Source organism: Megascapheus bottae, chromosome 16 (assembly GCF_031878675.1).
Source record: "Megascapheus bottae isolate mThoBot1 chromosome 16, mThoBot2.hap1, whole genome shotgun sequence".
Lineage (NCBI taxonomy): Eukaryota > Metazoa > Chordata > Mammalia > Rodentia > Geomyidae > Megascapheus > Megascapheus bottae.
In genome coordinates this window covers 51,424,294-51,447,903 of record NC_143524.1, presented here as the reverse complement: position 1 = coordinate 51,447,903, position 23,610 = coordinate 51,424,294, and the positions used below count along the sequence as shown (strand labels likewise).

The window sequence follows — 23,610 nt, the reverse complement described above, 5'->3', positions numbered from 1 at the left end:
TAAAAACATGATATCAAACTGTATTATTAGGTTTCCCAGTAAAGCCATAAAATGTCAGAAATTCCATCAGTAGGTTACTTAGTAGAAAGGATTTTCTCTGTCATTCTTTTTTTTTTTTTTTTTTTTTTTTTTGGTGGAGCTTGAACTCTGGCCTGGGCGCTGTCCTTGAGCTCTTCAGCTCAAGGCTACTATCCTACCCTTGAGCCAAGTCCCACTTCCTGTTCTCTAGTGTTTAATTGGAGATAATAGTCTCAGTTCCTTTTGTGCCCAGGCTGGCACTGAACCTTGATCCTCAGATCTCAGCCTCCTGAGTAGTAGCTAGGATTACAGGCGTGGGCCACCACACCTGGCAAACTTTTTTTCCTAGGTCGTGAACTCAGGGACTGAGCTCTGTCCTTGGGCTTTTTCAAGGCTAGTGCTCCCTGAGGCTTGAACTCAGGGCCTGGGGAGGGGTCTTTGGACCCCTTTTTTTGTTGTTGTTATTGTTGGATGTGGGACTTGAACTCTGAGCCTGAGCATTGTTCCTGAACTCTTCAGCTCAAGGGTACCACACTACCCTTTGAGCCATAATTTCACTTCTGGTTTTCTGGTGGTTAATTGGCGATAAGAGTCTAATGAACTTTTTAGTGCCTGGACTGGCTTTGAACCACGATCCTCAGATCTCAGCCTCCTGAGTAGCTAGGATTACAGATGTGAACCACCACATCTGGCTATACCTTGGGCACTTTTTGCTCAAGTCTAGCACTCTGTCACAGCACCATGTCTGGCCTTTTCTGGTCTTTGTGCATACACTAGGCGAGCACTCTATGACTAGGCTATGCTTCTGGCTCAGAATTTAATGTCTTTTGATGATACTCCCAAGATGGCATCCTGGAGGCAGGATAGTTTAGTCCTTGTTGACTTTGGGGTAAACTCCATTTCTTGTTATTCTTGCCCTCAGGGTCCTAGCTACAGTTAACTGCTCACAGAAAAACAATAAACACAAAACATTTAATGCACAACAAAGAGTGACTGACATCTGCATTTTCAGTTTGAGGCAGATCATTATGTATCTACCATCTAACTTATTCAGTTGAACATGATTGGTACTTTAGAAGTGGCTTGTGAACCCTCTTCCTAGGAGATGATAACGATCCTGACTTTTGTGTTTATCATTCTCTTACTCTTCTTTGTGGTTTGCTCATCCATATTTATATTACTAAAATGTATGTTGTTTAGGTATTTATGTTCCTTTAAAAATTTTTTTTTCCAGTCCTGGGGCTTGAACTCAGGGTCTGAGCACTGTCCTTGGGCTTTCTCAAGGCTAGAGCCCTGCCACTTGAGCCCCAGTACCACTTCCAACTTTTTCTATGTATGTGGTACCAAGGAATGGAACCTATGTCTTGGTGCATGCTAGGCAAGCACTCTACCACTAGGGAAACCTCCTAGCCTGGGTATTTGTGTTTTGTTTGAAGGTACTGGGCTTCAGACTCAGAGAGCCTCATGCTTACTAGGCTGGAACTCTTCCATTGAGCCACACTTTCAGCCCTCCTTGTTTATTTTTTAAAAAAAACAGGAAGCAATACAACCTAGCAAGCTTTGTAAGAGCAGGGCAAAAATACCACTATCCGATGTAATCTGTGGTTCCTAGTCTAGCTTTCATCTCCCTGGGAGTCTGAAAGGTCCTAATGAAGGAATGGGGTGTCAAGATTGTGAACCAATCTGAGGAGATATGCGGCTCGTCACTGTTGGGGTGTCTGATGGGGTAATAGTGTGGACATGTGCTAGGCATCTAGTTGGAATAGGGTTAGAGTAGACTGTTCTAATGTTTCTGCCTCTACTCTCTCTGTTCTACCTCTAGCTCTCAAGAAGTAGGTCAAAGGCAAAAAGAAAATGAAAGATATTCATCAGATTAGATCAGGCTAGCCATCTTAGAGGCCTCATTGAATATTATTACTCGCTTAAAGGCACGGCCTTCAAATAGTCACATTATGAGATACTGGGAATTGGCATGAGTGTTTTTGTGTTTCTTAACACTGGGACTTGAACTCAGGGCCTGGGTTCTGTCCCTTAGCCTTTCCACTCAAGGCTGGCAGTTTACCATTTGAACCACAGCTCTACTTCTGGCTTGTTGGTGGCTAGCTGAAGATAATCTCACGGACTTTCTGTCCTGGCTTGGCTTTGAACTGCTGTCTTCAGATCTCAGCCTCTTAAGTAGTTGGGATTACAGGTGTGAGCTATCAGCTCATGGCCCAAAATGAAATTATTTTTGCCAGTCCTGGGGCTTGAACTCAGGGCCTGGGCACTGTCCGTGGGCTTTATCAAGGCTAGACCTCTACCACTTGAGCCACTTTTGGCTTTTTCTATGTATGTAGTACCAAGGAATCGAACTCGGGCCTTCACACATGCTAGTCGAGCATGCTACCACTAGGCCATGCTCCCTGCCCCCCAAATGAGTTTTTGATGGTTATTTTGGAGTTGGAATCTCAGATTTTTCTGCTTGGGATGCTTTGGAACAAAGTCCTCTAAATCTCAGCCACCTGAGTAGGATCACAAAGGAGAACCACTAGCTCCTGGTTGAATTTTTCTGAGATCTTGTGTATTGGAAAATATCTTCACTCTGTTCTCATATTTGATTAGTTTGCCTAGATATTGCATTCTAGTTTGGTCATGATTTTCCTTTACCTTTAAAGATATTGCTTCATCGCCTCTTAACTGCTGTAGAGCTAAGAGGGTTCTGCTTTCTGATTCTTTTTTTTTTTTTTTTGCCAGTCCTGGTGCTTGAACTCAGGGCCTGGTCCCTGAGTTTCTTTTGCACAAGGCTAGCACTCTACCACTTGAGCCACAACTTCACTTCTGACTTTTTCTGTTTATGTGATACTAAGGACTTGAACCTGGAGCTTTATGCATGGTAGGTAAGCACTCTGCCACTAAGCCACATTCTCAACCCTCTGATTCTTTATATATAGCTTCTTTTTTTCTCCTCTCTTATAGTTTATAGAATTGTCTCTTTGGCTTCAATTTTTTGGAATTTTATACTGTGCTTAGTGTGCTGGGTCATCTTAACCTGGCAACTTGCACCCTTCAGTTATTTTTCTTTCATTTATTTGATTTTTTTTTCACCTCCTTGGAAATTTATTCAAATATAAATCCTGTGTAACTCTTAACTGCTCCCTTCTATTTCCTGCATTTTTGCTCTTTGATTTTATTCTCTAGAAGAGTCTTCACATTTAGCTTTCTTTCCTTTCATTGAATTTTTCTAATTTTTACCATTACATTGTCAATTTTTAGAAGATTTTTGTTTTCAGGTTGTTTTTGTAGCATCCTATTTTTGTTTCTTGAGTATACATGTGCAAATATTAATGATATTTCCCACCCTTTGTAGTATCTATCCTTCCAAATTTGCATTTTAGTGTTTACCACAGTCTATAACTCCAAATCACTGAATGTCACTGAATGTGATACTTGGCTGTGTTGCTCCTGATTAAAAGTGGGAGGAGCCTGGGCACCAGAGGTGCATGCCTGTTATCTCAGCTAAGCTGGAGGCCGAGATCTGAGGATCAAGGTTTGAAGTGAGCTAGGGTGGAAAGTCCATGAAACTCTTATCTGCAATAACCACCAGAAACCAGAAGGACAGCTGTGGCTAGCCTTCAGCCAAAAACCCCAAAAAAAGCTCTGAAATAGCACCCTGGCCCAGAGTTAAGTTCCATGAGTAGCCCCCCCCCCCCAAAAAAAAGGAGGAGGAACAAGAGGAGGAGGGCTGTTAGACTTTAACGGTCACTAGAGACCATATAGATAATGATTTTAAAGCCGGATAGACTAAGGAAAATGAGGTATAGTCAGCTTACAGCAAGTACAGAAGATATTCTTTCATGTACTTCCCTTAAAGTTAAGGGAACAAAGCTGGGAGGAGTTGCTCTTGCCTGTAATCCTAGCTACTTAGAAGGCTGAGATCTGAGTTCAGGGACAGCACTCAGGCCCAGAGTTCAAGTCCCATGACCCCCACACACACAAAAATTATTAAGACAACTAAAGTCATTTTTAGGGAAATAAAACAGGATAACTTAAGGACACCGAGGCCTGTGAAGGCAGCTCAAAGAGAGACAACAGAATACATTTCTTCCTGAGGGATGCATGTCTCACCCAACTTAACAGCTAACTGACAGAATGTATGCCTTCCTGAGAAAACTCAAGCCGCCTGCTCAAAATACAGGTAACAGGGCACCTCCTTGTTCCAAGCTTCTGTTTTATGGCAGGATGCATTCTTACTTAGAAACTCAAAGTAATACCAGGTATAATTAGAGCAAAGACAAAGCACCTATCTTTGCTTAACATTGAAGCCAGACCCACTGCCTTTACCCTATAAATACCCCAGCAGCCTGAGAAGCTGTGTGCTTCTCTCTCTAGCTCCCTATGAGAGCACCCACACTCTGGAAGAGTATGCCCCTGCCCTTCTGTTTGTCTGCTCTTTGTTTATTCGTCTGTTTGTCTATTTGTTTACTTACTCAATAAAGCTCTGCCAAGTTTTCTTACTATCATGATTTGTCCAGAAATTCTTATCCTAAGTCAAGGATCCTAAGTGAAGAGCGTGTGTGTGTGTGTGTGTGTGTGTGTGTGTGTGTGTGTGTGTGTGTAGGTCATGGGGCCTGAACTCTGGTCTGCTGTCCCTGAGCTCTTCAGCTCAAGGCTACCACCCTACCCCTGGGCCTGGGCATTGTCCCTGAGTTCTTTAGCTCAAGGCTACTCCCCTACCCTGTGAGCCACAGCCCCACTTCCCATTTTCTAATGGTTAATTGGAGATGAGAGTCTCAAATGCTTTAGTGCCGGGGCTGGCTTTGAACCACAATCCTCAGATCTCAGCCTTCTGAGTAGCTAGGATTACAGGCATGAGCCACCACACCTGCCAGTTCCTATATTTAAAGGGATGCTTTACTATACCTTACCTTCATCTGGTGACAATTTTATGTATATGAAATGTCCAGAACAGGCAAATCAAGAGCCACAGAGCCTGGGGGGGAGGGAGAAATGCAAAATGACTGTGTATGGGAGAGGAGTTTTATTTATATATGGAAAGCCCTGAAAATATAAAATTGATGACAGTCTTTATACAACTCTGAATATCCTCAACACATTGAATTGTGCATTTGAATTGTGCATTTGTTATGTGGATTCTATTTCAATAGTGCTCTGGAAAAATGCCATCAGGAAACTGAATACAAGAGGTAGATCATTCGCTTGAAGCCTCTAGGTGATCCGCTTAAGCTCTGTCCACAGAAGCCTGTGACATCTACATCTTCAGGCTTTTCTCAGTCACATCTACTCTGAAGAGAGTGGAATTCTACCTGGCGATGCTTCAGCCCTCAAGAATTAAGGGGATCTGGGGCTGGGAGTGTGGCCTAATGATAGAGTGCTTGCCTAGCATGCACGAAGACCTGGGTTCAATTCCTCAGTATCACATACATAGAAAAAGCCAGAAGTGGTGTTGTGGTTCAAGTGGTAGAGCTTGAGAAAGCCCAAGGTCACGCCCTGAGTTCAAGACCCAGGATTGCCAAAAAAAAAAAAAAAAAGAATTAAGGGATGTGTGCACTGCTCCTTCAGTCAACACAATGCCTTGGTTCTGCTGTTTCTCATCAACCTTGATGAGCTTCAGCCCTTGACATTCTGGCTCTCTATATTATCCCAGAGAAGACAGAGTAGACAGGCCGGTGCAAGGAAGCCAGCCCATGTTCTCCTCAACTAGGTGTGCGCACTTCATCTCTGCTCCCACCCCCCAACCCCTTCCTAATCTTTTCAAGCAGTGGTGAGGCATTTTTGGGTCATAATTTCCAGAGAGTCAGTCTTCGCCAGCAGGGTAGAAGAATGTGCGGAGGTAACTTCCTGAGCAGCTTCTCCCTCTGTTCTATGCTCTTGCCCAAGGAGTACAAGGCACTTGCCAGTTCCTGTGCTTTTAAAAAGGTTTCTGTTGTTTAAACCAGCTGAGTTCTCAGCTTGCACTGCAAATAGGACTCAGGTTTCTTGTCTGCTAAGTCATGTACTTGTTCATCTGCTTCTCACCTTCCAAAATTTGACATTCTTGTCTCCTTTCATCTGTTTCTGTACTTGTAAGATTTTACTAGTGGGGTGGGCAGCAGAGAGATGAAACACTCCCCTGAATTTTTATGAGACATTGAAATATGGGAACTTAAATGCAGTTCTGTGTGGCACCTTCCCCATAAATTTCTTCTTATTAAAAAGAATCTCTCCTTATTCTTTTCTTTTTAGTCCCATACCCCTGTCTTATTTATGTATATTTGTGTTTATTTGCCTCGGAGACTATTTTTGGGGGTGTGTGTACCAATACTGGAGCTTGAACTCAGAACCTGGATTCTGTCCCATAGCTTTTTTGCTCCAGACCTTTGCTCTATCAATTGAGCCAAGGCTCTACTTTTGGCCTTCTGGTGGTTAATTCGAGATAAGAGTCTCACAGGCTGTCCTACCTGATATGGCTTTGAACCAGGATCTCAGATCTCAGCCTGTTAGGTAGCTACGATTACAAGCACGAGCCACCAATGCCCAGCAGAGATTTTTTTTTTAAATCAAAAACGAAGAGGAATCTTAATTTTAACACATATGTCTCTTCTGACCTTAAACCCTGGCAAAAATGAGTGCTTTTGTGCCTACCTGACATTTTCTACCCACCACATCTTACACAATCATTTGCTTACACTTTGTTGGCAGCATTGCACTTTGTTGGCTGCACTGCAGTCTGTCTGCCTCTGCCCCTTTACTCTGAGAGGCAGGGAGGACTCTGCACCCCTCTTTTTTTTTTTTTTTTTTTTTTTCTTCTCTGTATCAGGATTACAATGCCTTGCTCTTTGTAAAACACTGGTTAACTTTCAGACTGGATAATTTAGTATTGTGCCTCCAGGGGTGGGGGCAGATAATCTTACAATGTCCCTTTCCTCCAAGTCTTTTAAAGGCATGACTGCTGGGTAAATGTTAAAGAGGAAAATATACCTGGTTACAGTGCTGTTCCCTTTGCTTTCACATCTGTGTTTTTTTGCCCAGTTGGCAAGTTGGAGAGGGAATGTGGCTACATGAATGTAAACATTCTAACAAAGAAAGCATAAACCCTGTCAGATATTCATCCTTTTGCTCCTCTGGTAAGAAGGCTGTTTGTCTACACTCTGCTATACACTAGAGAAGGGAGAATGTCTTCTGTTGTGGCAGATATTTAGTTCCTCTTTTTCCCTTTGAACAAAATGTCAAGAGAGTTTCAGACACTGCTCGCTACATTCTTGAAAACTCTAATGTTAAAATAGTGCCTGTGAGGTTGTGTTAATATGTAAATATAGCCAGGCACCAGGTAGCTCACACCTGTAATTCTAGATACTCATGAGGCTGAGATGTGAGGATCAGGATTTGAAGCCAGGATGGGCAGAAAAGTCTGTGAGACTCTTAACCCAGTTAACCACCAAAGTCAAAGTAGAGGTGTGACTCAAGTGGCAGAGCACCAACTTTGAGCAAAAAAGGCTAAAGAACATTGCCTAGCCCCTGAGTTTAAGTCCCACTAGGAGTACAAAACAATTGCAAATATGTAATATTGAAACAATAACCATCAACCTATTCTTTTTTATTGTAATGTATAGAGGAGTTACAGTTATATTCGGCAGACAATAGGTGCATTAAATCTCACACATTGATACCCCTTCTCATGTTTTTGTGACCGTTTCCTTCCCCTCATCCCCTCCCAATCATCTTGTTTTCCACCTTCCCTTTCCTGTTTCAAATAAACAAATAAATGTACATACAATATACCAGGTAACAAAGTCAGATACTGTAACAATATGAGATTAACCAAAGGGCAACAAAAGAAGAGAAATGATATAGTACATTAAGAACAACAATCATGCAAGCTCTTGTTTCTATATCCTGGAGATCCTTTCATTTAGTCTCATCCTTTATGACCTTATGTATCTAGGTTTTGTGCTATTGTAATACTCTGCTAGGAGAGGCCTAGGTGTGCACTAATTGTTACAAATGAGCCTATGTTCCTTTGGGTCTGGCTTATTCACTTAATATTATTTTTTCTAAGTCTTTCCATTTCCTTACAAATGGGGCGATGTCATGCTGTCTGATGGCAGCATAGAATTCCATTGTGCATAAATACCACATCTTGTCGATCCATTCGTCTACTGAGGGACATCTGGGTTGGTACCATATCTTAGCTAGGGTAAATAGTGCTGCAATGAACATCATTGTGCTAGTGGCTTTAGTATGTCCTTGTTTTTGGACCGTTGGGTAAATGCCAAGTAGTGGAATTGCTGGATCATAGGGAAGCTCTTTGTTTAGTCTTTTGAGGAATCGCCATACTGCTTTCCATAGTGGTTAAATGAGTTTACACTCCCACCAACAGTGTAGTAACGATCCCTCCTGGCCACATCCCCACCAGCATCTGTTGTTATTAGATTTCTTGATCATGGCCATTCTAACTGGAGTGAGGTGGAGTCTTAAAGTTGTTTTGATTTGCATTTCTTTTATGGTCAGAGATATCGAGCATGTCTTCATGTGTCTATAGGCTATTCTAATTTCTTCTTCAGAGAAGACTCTCTTTAAGTCTTTGTCCCATCTTTTAATGGGATGGTTGTTTCTTTGAAGATTTGTTTTTGAGAGATTCAATTTTTTTAGCTGTAGATATATTTTAGATATGAGGCCTCTTTGTCAGTCATCAACCTATTCTTCTTCTTCTTCTTCTTCTTCTTCTTCTTCTTCTTCTTCTTCTTCTTCTTCTTCTTCCTCTTCTTCTTCTTCTTCTTCTCCTTTTTTTTTTGCCAGTCCTGGGCCTTGAATTCAGGGCCTGAGCACTGTCCTTGGACTTTCTCAAGGCTAGCACTCTACCACTTGAGCCTCAGCACCACTTCCGGCTTTTTCTATGTATATGTGGTACCAAGGAATCAAACCCTTGTCTTCATCCTGCATGCTAGGCAAGCACTCTACCACTAGGTCAAACTCCTGGCCTTGCCATCAGCCTATTCTTTTTTTTTTTTTTTTTTTTGCCAGTCCTGGGCTTGGACTCAGGGCCTGAGCACTGTCCTTGGACTTTCTCAAGGCTAGCACTCTACCACTTGAGCCTCAGCACCACTTCCGGCTTTTTGCTATGTATGTGGAATACCGAGGAATTGAACCTGGGTCTTCGTGCATGCTTGGCAAGTACTCTACCACTAGGCCAAACTCCCAGCCCACAGCCTATTCTTAAGTATAGCTTGTTCCCCTTAATTCTACAAATATCCTTCAGTAGGAAAAAATGAGAGTATTCGTGGTCAAGCAAATGTGTTGTGCTAGATTAAACACAGATCAATAGAGGTCTCATAATTTATTTAATCCTTAACTTCCCAGAACCAAGTTAGGGTGAATTGTGAACATTCTAGAGGGAAATACATTAGATAGCATTTTCTAAACTCATTTTTCTTTACATCAAAGGAACAGTGACATAACTTGGGACATAGTTCTTCTGCTTGAACCCATCCTTTGTGAATCTGATTTCAGTGCCATTTCCTCCATAACTTTCCTGTCTACTTCCTTCTTTGAACTGCACTGCCTTCCCTGTGTATCTAGTATCATGTATTCTTTTTTTTTTTTTTTTTTTTTTTGCCAGTCCTGGGCTTGAGCTCAGGGCCTGAGCACTGTCCTTGGACTTTCTCAAGGCTAGAGCTCTACCACTTGAGCCTCAGCACCACTTCCAGCTTTTTTCTATGTATGTGGTACCGAGGAATCGAACCCGGGTCTTCATGCATGCTAGGCAAGCACTTTAACCACTAGGCCAAACTCCCGGTCCCGTATTCTTTTTTTTGAGTGGGGGGGGAGTCATGGGGCTTGAACTCTGAGCCTGGGTACTGTCCATGAGTTCTTCAATTCAAGGCTACCATCCTACTGGTTGAGCCACAGCACCACTTCCCATTTTCTAGTGGTTAATTGAAGAGTCCGATGTTTTTTAGTGCCCAGCTGGCTTTGAACTGCAATCCTCAGATCTCAGACTCCTGAATAGCTAGGATTATAGGCGTGAGCCACCATGCCTGGCTTAAGTATCATGTATTCTTAAGAGCATGTATTCTTTTTTTTTTTTTTTTTTCCAGTCCTTGGCTTGAGCTCAGGGCCTGAGTACTGTCCTTGGAGTTTCTCAAGGCTAGAGCTCCACCACTTGAGCCTTAGCACCACTTCCGGCTTTTTTTTATGTATGTGATACCAAGGAATTGAACCTGGGTCTTCATGCATTCTAGGCAAGCACTCTGCCACTAGGTCAAACTCCCGGCCCCAAGAGCATGTATTCTTTTTTTTTTTTTTAATATTTTTTATTGTAATTAATAAAAGGGTTATATGATATTTGCCAGATAGCAGGTGGATTAATTCACATACATTGATACCCTTTCACACGTCTTGGTCCCCATTACCCTCCCTCCCCACCCCCCATCTTGATTTTCCCCTCTTCCTTATCCAATTTCAAATAACCAAATATAAATATATCCAATAGATCAGATAACAAAGTGAGATATTGTAACAATATGAGATAACCGAGGGACAGCAAAAGAGATAAGAGATAACATAGTACATTAAGGACAACAATCATTCATTATATGGCTTTTGTTTCAATATCCTGGAGGTCCTTTCAATTAGCTTCATACTATATGGCCTTATGTATCAAGGTTTTGCTCTATTGCAAATCTCTGCTAGCAGAGCCCAAGGTTTCTACTGATTATGACAAACGAGGGAAACCATTGAGCCTAAGTTCCTTTGAGTCTGGCTTACTTCACTTAATATGATTTTTTCTAAGTCTTTCCATTTCCTAACAAATGGGGCGATGTCGTTTTTTCTGACAGCAGCATAGAATTCCATTGTGTACAAATACCACATCTTGTTGATCCACTCATCAACTGAGGGACATCTAGGTTGGTTCCATATCTTTGCTATGGTGAATAATGCTGCAGTGAACATTGTTGTGCTAGTGGATTTAGTATGCCCTAGTTTCTGGATGGTTGGGTAAATGCCAAGTAGTGGAATTGCTGGGTCATAGGGGCGTTCTATGTTTAGCCTTTTGAGGCACTGCCATACTGCTTTCCATAGTGGTTGAATGAATTTGCACTCCCACTAACAGTGTAGTAGTGATCCCTCCTGGCCACATCCCCTCCAGCATCTGTTGTTATTAGTTTTCCTGATCCTGGCCATTCTGACTGGAGTGAGATGGAATCTTAGCATTGTTTTGATTTGCATTTCTTTTATGACCAGAGATGTTGAACATTTCTTTATGTGTCTGAATTAATTAGGAAGCCTACAGAGTGGGAGAAGATCTTCACCAACCATACAGCAGACAAAGGCCTCATATCTAAAATATATCAACAGCTCAAAAAATTGAATCACTCCAAAACTAATCTCCAAAGTAACAACCATCCCACTAAAAAATGGGCCAAAGTCTTAAAGAGTCTTCTCTGAAGAAGAAACAAACAAACAAAAGAGCATGTATTCTTAAGACATGTCCTACCGCTTCTCAGATGGTAAATTCAGGAAAGGAGGACTGCGGTCTGGTAAGGTGAGGTGCAGGGCTGAAACAACTACAGTGCAAGGGTGACAAGTATTTTGAGGAATTTGGTGGTACCAGGGATGAAATTTGAGTTATTCAGAAACAAGGCCAGAGAAGAGAAGGTGAGATGTGTTGGATGAAGATTTCTGGACTTGACTTTGGAAATCATGGGTAGCCATTGTAGGATTTTTGGCAGAAGAATGAACTACCTACTTGCCAGACAGTGGAAAATGAATCTTACCTGAGCAGCCACAGAGAACTGAGTGATTAACTGACACTTGTACCAATAGTGCAGATAGGATGTAGTCTGTCCCAGAAATGTGACAAGAGTGGAGAGAAGGAGACTGGTTCTGTAAATGTGCAATAGGCATTGAGAAATGGGGCGGTGAGGAGTCATGTACAGTTCTCAAGCCTTCTGCTTGGATAACCTTCTTTTATTAACTGACATTTCTAGTCTGTCTTTCTCTGAGTTGCTGCCATAAGGAAGCTATACCTATGAAATCTATCCTATGAATGATGTAGTGGGGTTCATGGAGATAGTGACACAAGTTTCCTTCAAGTTGCAGGTAGTATGGCTTAGGGGTAGGGTGCTTACCTAGCATTCATAAAGCCCTGGTTTGGATTCCTCAGTCCACATACACAGAAAAATCTGGACGTGGTTCTGTGGGTCTAGTGGTAGAGTGGGAGCCTTGAGCAAAAAGAAGCTCAGGGACAGGGGCTGGGAGTGGTAGTGAGCTCACCTCATAGGCATGAAGCCCTGGGTTTGATTACTCAGTACCACATACACAGGAAAAGCCATAATTGGTGCTGTGGCTCAAGTGGCAGGATGCTAGCTTTGAGCAAAAAAGTGTCCAAGGACAGTGCCCAGGTCCTAAGTGCAAGCCCCAGGATAGCAAAATAAATAAATAATAAAGATGTTTGAGACAGTACAATTGCTGTATTTAATATTAAAAACTAAAATGAGGGGCCAAGAGTTTGGCCTAGTGGTAGAGTGCTTGCCTAGCATGCACAAAGACCCAGGTTTGATTCCTCAGTTCCACATACACAGAAAAAGCCAGAAATGGTGCTGTGGCTCAAGTGGTAGAGCTCTAACCTTGAAAAAGGCTGAAGCCCTGAGTTCAAGGCCCAGGACTGGCAAAAAACAAAACAAAACAAAACCCTAAAATGATCCTTTTTATAAGAACATGTTCATATTTCCCCAATTGCAACAAAGGGATGTTTTTGCTTAATATTTAAAACATAATTCTATCGGGATTATTCCCATGTTGTATAGAGGGATTACCATTACATAAGTAATGAGTAGATTTCCTTTTTGGACAATGTTATCCCTTCCTTCATTTCATCTGCATTCCTGATAAAAGAAATTACAATAGCATAGATACCACTCCAGATTCTAGTTAAAATGTTTTAAAATAGGAAATAAAACACACTTATACCAAGAATTTAAGCAGTACAAAAGTATGTATAGGAAAAAATCCAAGTAAAAATTGAACGCCTTTTCTCAGTGGACATTAGTGAAACAAATATTCTTTAAGTCAGTTATCTGGAGCCAGCATTTTGGAAACCCTTGACTAGTGGAAGGCATACCTACAGCTTGCTTGCATGCTTGCTTGCTTGCTTGCTTTCTCTCTCTCTCTCCCTCTCTTTCTCCCTCTCTCTCCCTCTCTTTCTCCCTCTCTTTCTCTCTCTCTCTCTCTCTCCCTCCCCCCCCCCCTCTTTCCTTCTTTCTTTCTTGCCAGTCCTGGGGCTTGTACTCTGTCTGGGCACTGTCCTTGGACACTTTTTGCTCAAGGCTAGCACTCTGCCACTTGAGCTACAGCACCACTTCTGGCATTTTCTGAGTATATGGCTCCGGAGAATCAAACCCTGAGCTTCATGCATGCTAGGCAAGCATGCTACCGTTAGGCCATGCTCTCAGCCCTACATCTGTTATTTTCACTTGAGCTCAAGCAACACAATTGTGTGATTAACTAGGTGTACAGTGTGTTGAGATGTGTCAGAGACTGTGGACAATCACATGAAATATGTAAAATATGATATATGTCTTCTGGGACATCTTTTTTGTTTTTCTCAGTCATGGGGCTTGAACTCTGGGTCTGGGAGTTGTTCCTGAGCTCTTCAGCTCAAGGCTACTACCTTAACCCTTGAGCCACAGTGCCATTTCTGGTCTTCTGGAACATCTTAATGGAGAAAGAAAAAGCTGATGTTTCACAAGTCATTATTTAAGACAGCAATGGCAGGTGCTTTATAAAAAATATCTCATTTGTGGGGCCGGGAGTTTGGCTTAGTGGTAGAGTGCTTGCCCAGCATGCATGAAGCCCTAGGTTCGGTTCCTGGTTACTATATACAAAGAAAAAGCCAGAAGTAGTGCTGTGGATCAAGTAGTAGAACTCTAGCCTTGAAAAAGCTTAAGGACAATGCTCAGGCCCTGAGTTCAAGCCCCAGGACTGGGAAGCAAGGCCCAGAGAGTGACTTGCCCAAGGTCATTCAGTTTGTATAAAGGTGGAACACAGCCAGTTTTGATCTAAACAAAAAATCCATCTAGAGTAATGCACCTACTACCTGATGTATGTAACTGTAATCCCTCTATACATTATCCAGACAATAGAAACAAAGAATATCCATCTGGATCTTTCCACTAGTAGGCTACCTCTGAAAGTAACAATGGCCAATGGTTCTATAGGATTTTCTACTGAGAACTACTCCCCCCCGCCAAATTTGAATCAGAGAAAAGTTATAAGACCATATATGATCAAGAGCTAATGTGTGTGCCTTTTTGGGGGGGGGGTAGTCTTGGGGCTTGAACTCAGGGTCTGAGCACTGTTTTTGGGCTTTCCTCAAGGCTAGCATTCTAACCACTTGAGCCACAACACCATTTCTGGCTTTTCTAGAGGATGAACATAAGAAAGAGGTGACAAAAGATCATTTCCTACATATCTCAGACAGTGGCTACTTAAGATAGCTATGTAAACAAGAAAGATATAAAGCAATTGTGCACTTTAACTTTTATCTTTAATTTTACTGAATACAAATAATACATAAATCCTATTTTAAAAATCTTTTCACTACTTTTTCAAGTACTGGAAATTTTATTCCCTACAGATTTTTTTTGGTTGTTTATATGACACTATTATTTTTTCCCTTTATATGTCAATCTTCTCATCAAACCCTCTCTGAACATAAAGGACAACAACAGAATGTTCTATAACTCATAGGACTTGTAGTAAGATGTACAAATAGAAGTGGCATTTGAGAGTCAGTGCAATAATGGAAGCCTGTATAAGGAACACAGCTTGCTCACACAGAGCATGAAGGGGATGTATATTTGCATTATCTTTCTCAGGTTCTCCAAAGATCCCTTCTAGTTCTGTTCTGATTGTCGACAGAACCCAGAATTGGGATCTTTTGCCAGTGCTATTTGAATATATTGTAGTCAGTGATCTGATGGAAAGAGGAAATGCTTAGGAGTTGACATAGATCTGGATCGTCCTCTTGGCTCTCCTGTCTACCAGTTTTACTTCATATTTTAATGCTGGGCATATTGTTAATTCTACTACGATTATGTATTATGGGTCTTCAGAATTTGTAGTTATGTCCCTGCCTTTTGCTATTATTAAATTAGTTCTCATCAGTGCATAATTCCTAGTAGCAAATAAGCATACCAGTCCATTCTTCTTTCCTTCCTCCCCCACTCTCTCTTTTTCATGCCAAGTATTCTTTTTCTTTTTTCTTTTTTTGTGGGTCATGGGGCTTGGTTAGGGACAGCCTGGAGGTTGTCCCTGAGCTCTTCAGCTCAAGACTACCACCCCACCCTTGAGCCAAGCTCCATTTACCCTTTTCAGAGGTTAATTGGAGATAAGAATCTCAGGTCCTTTTGTGCCCAGGCTGGCTTTGAACCTTGGTCCTCAGATCTCAACCTCCTAAAGTAGCTAGGATTATAGGCGTGAGCCACCATGCCTGGCTTCATGCCAAGTATTTCTTAACTAAGAAAAACCCAGTTTCTCCAAACTCACCAAACTTTGTCTAATTTTGTCCTTTAAATATTGGCAAAATAAAAATCTTTTGACACCATATATATATATATATATATATGTAGAGAGATATATAACATATATCTCTATCTATATGCTCCCTATCACTAGCTTTTAGTTTTTCTAGTCCTTTTTGTTTAATTAAAATTTGTAAATTGTAGTTTGACCAGCCTGGGCAGTAAAGACCATGAGACTCTTATCTCCATTTAACCTCTAGAAAACAGGAAGTGGGGCTGTGATAACCTTGAGTTGAGGAGCTCAGGGACAACACCCAGGCCCAGTGTTCAAGTCCCAGGACTGACAAAAAAGAAAAATTGGCAACAGGGATGATTTTAAAACAAGGCAAAACTACTCAGTCTGTAGGCAAATGAGATGGCAACAAGCATCCAAATACAGACAGACATGGCATCTCTCTATTAAGCTTAAAAAAAAAGTATGGTATGTATAAAATGTTAAACAAATTAAAAAAAAAACAAAACTTAAAAACGTAGATGCTCCTTGGAAAACCTCAATGATGTTTCTAACACGATTTTTCTTTTGAAATTCTTCCTTCTATACATGTTGATTTTTTTTGTTTACTGCAGCAACCCTAACAAATGCAGCTTTGTATATTCATTTCATGTTCCAATTTATTTATTCCATATTTCTACATAGCTTTCATACTTGGCATTTTTAATGGCTGCTCAACATTCTGTTGTGTGGCTGTTCTGTACTAAAAGTTACTCTTTTTTGGACATTGGATTATTCTAGTGTCTCTGCTGTTTTATTTTTTTTTATATTTTTTATTGTAATTAATAAAAGGGTTACATGATATTTGCCAGATAGAAGGTGCATTAATTCACATACATTGATACCCTTTCACATGTCTTGGCACTGATTACCCTCCCCCCCACCCCCCCACCCCCTATCTTAGTTTTCCCCCCTTCCCTATCAAATTTCAAATAACCAAATACAAATAAATTCAATATATCAGATAACAAAGTGAGATACTGTAACAATATGAGATATGAGATACCCAAGGGACAGCAAAGGAGATGAGAGATAACATAGTACATTAAGGACAACAATCATTCGTTATATGGCTTTTGTTTCAATATCCTGGAGGTCCTTTCAATTAGCTTCATACTATATGGCCTTATGTATCAAGGTTTTGCTCTGTTGCAGATCTCTGCTAGGAGAGCCCAAGGTTTCTACTGATTATGACAAATGAGGGAAACCATTGTCTGCTGTTTTAGATAAGAGGTAATAAGCATTTCGCTCAGTTAGCACTTGAGGTGTTTTGTTTTCTTTCAGTTCTACTCTTAAAGTGAATTTCCAGCACTGGACTCGGTTACATTGAAAGTACAAACTCTGTTGAGGGCAATTGATGAGATCAAAACAGAATTTCCAAAACAGCCTATTGGGTGCGGGCAGTCCTTACCATCCTCAGTGTTCGCCTGGCCCGATGATTCTATCACCATTGTCCAGACCCTTTGAATTGTTTCCTGATAAATCATGGGTTTTTTTTTGAATAAGTTGTTTACTGGGCCTGGATGCTATTCCTGAGCTCTTCAGCTCAAGGCTACTACCTGTCTACCATTTGAACCACAGAGCCACTTCCAGTTTTCTGGTAGTTAATTAGAGGTAAGAGTCTCTCAGACTTTTTATGCTTGGGCTGGCTTTGAACCGTGATGGTTAGGTCTCAGCCTGCTGAGTAGCTAGAATTACAGGTGTGAGCCACTGGTGCCCGGTAAGGTAAGGATTTTTAAGATGTGTGCCTTCCCAAGTGCACATTTCAGAATGTTACATCATGAGACTCTGTGGGAGTGTGACTTGCTCTGCTTCTGTACCTTCTGGGACTAGTGTGATACTGAAATCAACTTTCTCTCAAATAAAATATTGGGAATTGTTTCTTGAGAAAATCCCTAGAAGCAGAATCGTTGAGTCAGAGTATGAACCTTGTTAATTCTTTCGATGAGTGTTGAAAATTAGCTATTAAAGGAGGCTATATTCTTTGTGCCTCTCTTACTAAGGTTTGGATCTCATTGCTTCCTTGACAGGTTAAACACTGGTGGCTATTTATGTATTTATCTTAAAATAGATTTGGATATTACTACTGTTTATTGGACATACTGTTCTTGGGATTAAAAAAAAAAAACAAAAACCAGGATTTTTTTTTTTTTTTTTGTGGGTCATGAGGCTTGAACTGTGGGCCTGGGCTCTGTCCCTGAGCTCTTCATCTCAAGGTTACCGCACTATCCCTGGCCTGGGCATTGTCCCTTAGGTTTTCAGCACAAGGTTTCCGCTCTACCCTTGAGTCACAGCCCCACCTTCCATTTTCTAAGTGATTAATTGGAGATGAGAGTCACGGCTTTGTAGTGCCTCAGGCTGGCTTTGAACCTTGATCCTCTGATCTCAGCCCCCTGAGTAGCTAGGAATACATGTGTGAGCTACCTTGCCTGGCAAAAATCCCCAGGATTAATTTTTTTTTTTTTTTGGCCAGTCCTGGGGCCTGGGCACTGTCATTGAGCACTTTTCCTCAAGGTTAGCACTCTGCCACTTGAGCCACACTGCCACTTCTGGCTTTTTCTGTGTATGTGGTACAGAGGAATAGAACCCAAGGCTTCATGCATGCTAGGCAAGCACTCTACCACTAAGCCACATTCCCAGCCCTCTTTACTTGAATTCTTCCTAGGCTTTCTGAAATCTACATCTCTTTGCTTATTTTAGCTTAAAAATGTCTCCCAGTCCCACTCATTTTTTTTTCAATAAAGTTCTAGTCGGAGGAATTCAAGAGTTTAAAAAAGTTGGGTAATTATAATGTAACACTCATACTGGTTTGTTTGTTTTTTTTTTTTTAACTACTTACATAGGGCTTTGGGGAGGATAGAGAAAGATGACATTCATTCTCTGTGTGTGAGATTTAGAAACAAATAATAGATGAGGAGGCATCTGATCTGCTTCTTGAAAGATAAGAAGAAATTCATCAGTAGAAAGGACATAGTAGGGAGTAGGAAGAACATATGTGATGATAAAAACCTAAAAGGACATGCAGTATTTGGAGAAGAGAGGGGAGAAAAAAAACACCTACATGATGGAGTTTAATGTATGTGTGGTTTATGTGTGTGTTGGGAGAAGGTTGAGAGGTGAATTTTGTTCTGATTCTAAAGAGCCCTGTTATATCCACCTAAGGAATTTAAACTTGGTGATCCTGGCTGAGTATTCGTAGGCACTTTTGGGGAAACACTTGAGGGATTGACCACAAGAAACCTGGTTCGAAGTCTGGTGAGAACTGACTGGGGCCTGTACCATGATGCTCTCTGAAGGACAAAAATGCAACAGAGTAACATTTACATTGTAGTTCTCACAAAATCTGTAGGCCTTGCTGAAAGATGGCTTAGGATCTCTCTCTCTCTCTCTCTCTCTCTCTCTCTCTCTCTCTCTCTCTCTCTCTCTCTCTCTCTCTCTCTCTCTCTCTCTCTTCTGCTCCAACCCCGCTCTCTGCTGTGAGACAACTTGTATCCTAAATTTCTCCATAAAAATTTATCAGGCTATAGAGAAGACATGGGAAGCACTTAGCAACCTGGAAGTGCTCTGTAGATGTCAAAACTTTGAGTGTCTCAGAAATTCTGTTCATCAGGACTGTTTCAATATGAAATGCGTGTAACACATCTGTGCTCTGGGGTACAAAGAGTCCTCTGAGGAAGATAACTGTAGGATTTATTTTCTCCTCATCCTGTATTTTATTTGGGTCCCAGAGCACAAAGATTCCTACTTTCCTTTTACCATTTGTCCTTCCTCCTGCAGGCAGGGAATCTTTGAACCAGCCACCATCAAGGAAGGACATGTTGTCATTGTGAGGCTTCTAGTCATTGGCTCTAGTCATAGAACTCTCAAGGGAAACACTCAGCTTGGTTCTAGGCCTTGGCCCTGACCTCTGGCCACTTGGCCTGGTTTGCATTGTGCTCAGCTCCTGGGGAGGGGCCTGGAGAGGCCGATAAGGAGGCCCTTCCCGTCCAGCCAAACAGACACAGGAAGGCCTCTGCAGTGGAAGATTAGCCACGGCCCTGATCTAGAGAACACACACTGCAGGGTAGTGGAGCAAAACTTCAGAGCTCTTTGCCATGATATTTATTAGTCATTGTTGAAGGAGAATGACAGAGGGAGCTTGCCTGTTTGTGCCATAGAGGGAAACAAACTGGCTTTGCAGATAGAAACTCCCCATCCTAGAGAGAGGTTAATGGAGGGAGGGCATCTTTTTTTCCCCTTTCCCCAGGAAACAAAATACCAGTATTCCCAGGTGCATGCTAGCCTCTGACAAGCCCCTGCTCGCAAGTGCTGTAGCACAAAAGTAATTAGCTCTGCCTGGGGAGTTAACAGAGCGGGTGCCCCTCCCTTTTCTTCCCACCCTAGGGTGGGAAACCTGATCTGTGCAGGGTGGGGGTGCAGGGTGGGGGAGAGAGAATTTCACTAATGTGGAAGGCTGTTTTGTTCTAACGTTCTTCTTCCTTATGTGTTTGGAATCTCCAATCTATTTTCTATTGCTAGGAGGTATTGCTTTTAGATTCTTAATTCTTGGCATTTCTTTTCTTTTTTTTTTTTTTTCCTGGGGTTTGAACTCAGGGCCTGAGCACTGTCCTTGGGCATTCTACCACTTGAGCCAAAGCACTACTTCCAGCTTGTATGTATGTGATACTGAGGAATCAAACTTGGATCTTTGTGCATGCTAGGCAAACTACCACTAGGCCAAACTCCTAGCCCCTTGGTATTTATTAAAAATAAGCAAAAAAAAAAAAAAAAAAACAACCCTCTAGAGTGAATCATGTTGAGTGAGACAACTCAAGACCTAAGGAACAACAACAACAACAACAAAAAAGACCTAAGGAACAAAAGGCGCATGGTATCCTTAATTTGTGGCTATTAAATCCAAACAGTATAAGAGCAAGGACTCAATAACTGCATACCCAAAGCTATGGACATGATAATGGAAATATAAACATACCTATATAGACATAAAAACCCATGACTCTATAGATATAATATTTTACTTCATAAATTAATGTTTCTATGACATACAAACCCTTAGCCTAATTTTGATTAAGTTCTAAATACTAAGTCCCAGTGATTATAAATAGAGATTCCCTCCTTGAACACTTGTTTGTTAAACTTGTCATTTAAAATATGATGTAAAAATCAACGTTAATAAATTTTTTAATAAAAACAAAAAACAAAACCCTTCTGGTGGCTTAAGCCCATAATCCTAGTTATTAGGGAAGCGGAGATCAGAGATCATAGTTCCAGGCCAGCCTGGCCAAAATGGAGTTGGTGGGTAATACTATGTCATGCAATGGCTGGGGACAACCCTTGCTGGTCATCCCAGCTGTGGGAGAAGCACAACAGCTAGGCACAGTGGCACATGTTCAGTCATCCCCAGTGAATCAGGGTGACATGGTTAGGAGTGTCGTAACTCAGGGCCAGCATGGCCATAAAATGAGACCCTGTGTAGAAAAAAATAAGCAATGCCTGAAGGGACTGGAGATGAGGTTCAAGTGGTAGAACACCTGCCTAGCAAGCTCAAGGCCCTGAGGTCAATTCCTATTAGTGCTGAAACCAATCAACCATTGGAAAGGCTGCCTTGGAGCATATTTTATCTATCTATCTATCTATCTATCTATCTATCTATCTATCTATCTATCTATCTATCTACCACCCTTGGTGGTTGTCCCTGTGGCTTTCCAGTAGGGATTTATGTCACAGATCTTATTTATCCTGGCAGCAGCTTAGATTTAGAGTCAGGGGACCTTTGTGTATTGTGGCTGACACACACTTGTTTATTTGCCTATAACTTCTTGGTTTCAAATTTCATCTCTGTAAAGCAGGGAGGAAAAGACTGGTTCCTCAGGAAGCTTTGGTGTCAGTGCAATGAGATTAATTTCTATGCTGTTCAAATGTGTGAGGTGTTTTTTTTTTTAAGTGCCACAAACAAACTATTGTTTGATCCACTGGTTTTGGCTTTCATACAATGGCTAGGTGGTAATGAAGGATGGTGAAGGAAATCGCCCTCGAGAGGCCTGCTGTGCTGTGGCATGGCTTAATAGAGAAAGCAACAGTGTGCCCAGTAAACCTGCAAAAGCAGCCCCAGAATTTGAGTGAGCTCTTTCTTCCTTGGATCCTGGTTTCATGAAGGCACACAGCAGGCCACACTGAGGGAAAGAAATCAACAGCACACCAAACAAATTTCTTTTTCAAGAGGCTCTCATTGTGGTTGGAAAACTGTGCATTTCAAGCATTACTATGGCTTGAAAGGGAAAGCAGATATGGACTCCATGTTCTTTCCCTGGAAAGAGGTAAACCTCACAGCCCCTGCAGGCCCGCTGCTACTGCTAACTCTTCTGCGTCACTCTCAAAACAATTTGTGCATATACACATGCAGACCCATCTGTCCGCCCACCCTCTTTAAAATGCTATCCACCATTTTCTACCTTCTTCTTTCACCTCCCACATCTTGCAGATGTCTGCAGCAGGCTGGACAGTGTGTTTTTGTTCAGTCGCTGTAACCTAGATAATCCTTTGTCTTTTGGTGGACATTGAGGTTGTTCTATAATTACTCTCATAAATATCACATTGTTATTATGAATGTCCTACTACATGTGTCACTGTAGTGTAAATTTATGATTGAGATTTCCTAGGAGTACAGAGGGTTTGTAATGAATTTAAATTATAATTTCTAAACTATTTTAGTTTGATTTTTACCCTGATGATCATTTCTGGTCATTTCTAAAGCCATATAAATATTATTTCTGTTTTCTTCCTTGTGAACTATTTGCTTATGTCCTTTGTCCATTTTCAAAATTGGGGCCACTGGATTTCTAATTCATCCATAGGAATTCCTTTTTTTGTTATTATTTTTGGAGAGAAGTCTTGCCTGCATAGCCTAGACTTGACTTGAACTTGTAATCTTCTCTTGTCTCAGTCTCTTCAGGGGTATGTGCCATCACACCTGGCCTGTAGGAGTTCTTCATTAGACTTTAATATTTGTATTGTAGATATTTGGGCAGTTACTAATTTTTATTTCAGCATGTAGAATTTTTTCTTTTTGCCAGTCCTGGGCTTGAGCTCAGGACCTGAGCACTGTCCTTGGACTTTCTCAAGGCTAGAGCTCTACCACTTGAGCCTCAGCACCACTTCTGGCTTTTTTCTATGTATGTGGTACCGAGGAATCGAACCTGGGTCTTCGTGCATGGTAGGCAAGCACTCTACCACTAGGCGAAAACATGTTGAATTTTTAAATAGTCCAATTTGTTCATCTTTTTGTTTTATTTTATTTATTTATTTATTTTTTTAATTTTTGGCCCCTTTTCTCTTTCTGGCCCCGCTCGCTCCGGCCTTGCTCGCTCCGGCCCCGCTCGCTCCGGCCCGGCTAGGCCCTCTTTCTAGCTCCGGCCCCGCTCGCTCCGGCCCCGCTCGCTCCGGCCCCGCTCGTTCTGGCCCCGCTTGCTTCCGCCCGGCTCGCTCCAGCTTGCTCTTGGCCCCGCTCGCTCCAGCCCGGCCCTGCTCCTGGCTTGCTCTGGCCCCGCTCGCTCCAGCCCGGCCAGCTCTCGCTTGCTCCTGGCTCTGCTCGCTCCGGCCCCTTCTCGCTCTGGCCCCGCTCGCTCCGGCCTCGCTGGCTCTGGCTCGGCTCGCTCCCGCACGCTCCCGTCCTGCTCGCTCCGGCCCCGCTCGCTCCGGCCCCGCTCGCTCCGGCCACCACTCGGTTGGGCTTTTTTGTTCACTTCAGCTCAGCTCGCTTCTTTCGCTCTCTGTCGCCGTCGCAGTCTTGTCTCTGCCACTTTTCCGGTTTGGTTGTGTCTCGTCTCTGCCACTTCCGGCTTGGTTGTGTATGTGGGATACCGAGGAATCGAACCCTGGTCTTTGTGCATGCTAGTCAAGCACTTTAACCGCTAGGCCAAACTCCCGGGCCCATCTTTTTGTTTTATAAGATAGGTGTGAATTTGAGTCTTAGCTTCCCCATTTAAGATTTTTTTTTTTACATATACATACAAATGTGCACACACACATAGGTATGCTTTC

The 23,610-nt window shown here is 42.0% G+C and overlaps 1 protein-coding gene across 2 annotated transcripts in view; it reads left to right on the top strand.

Moving 5' to 3' along the window:
* The window catches only part of Rab30 (RAB30, member RAS oncogene family), an 83,362-nt gene that overhangs the window by 35,528 nt on the left and 24,224 nt on the right, over window positions 1-23,610 (top strand). The window lies entirely within an intron of this gene.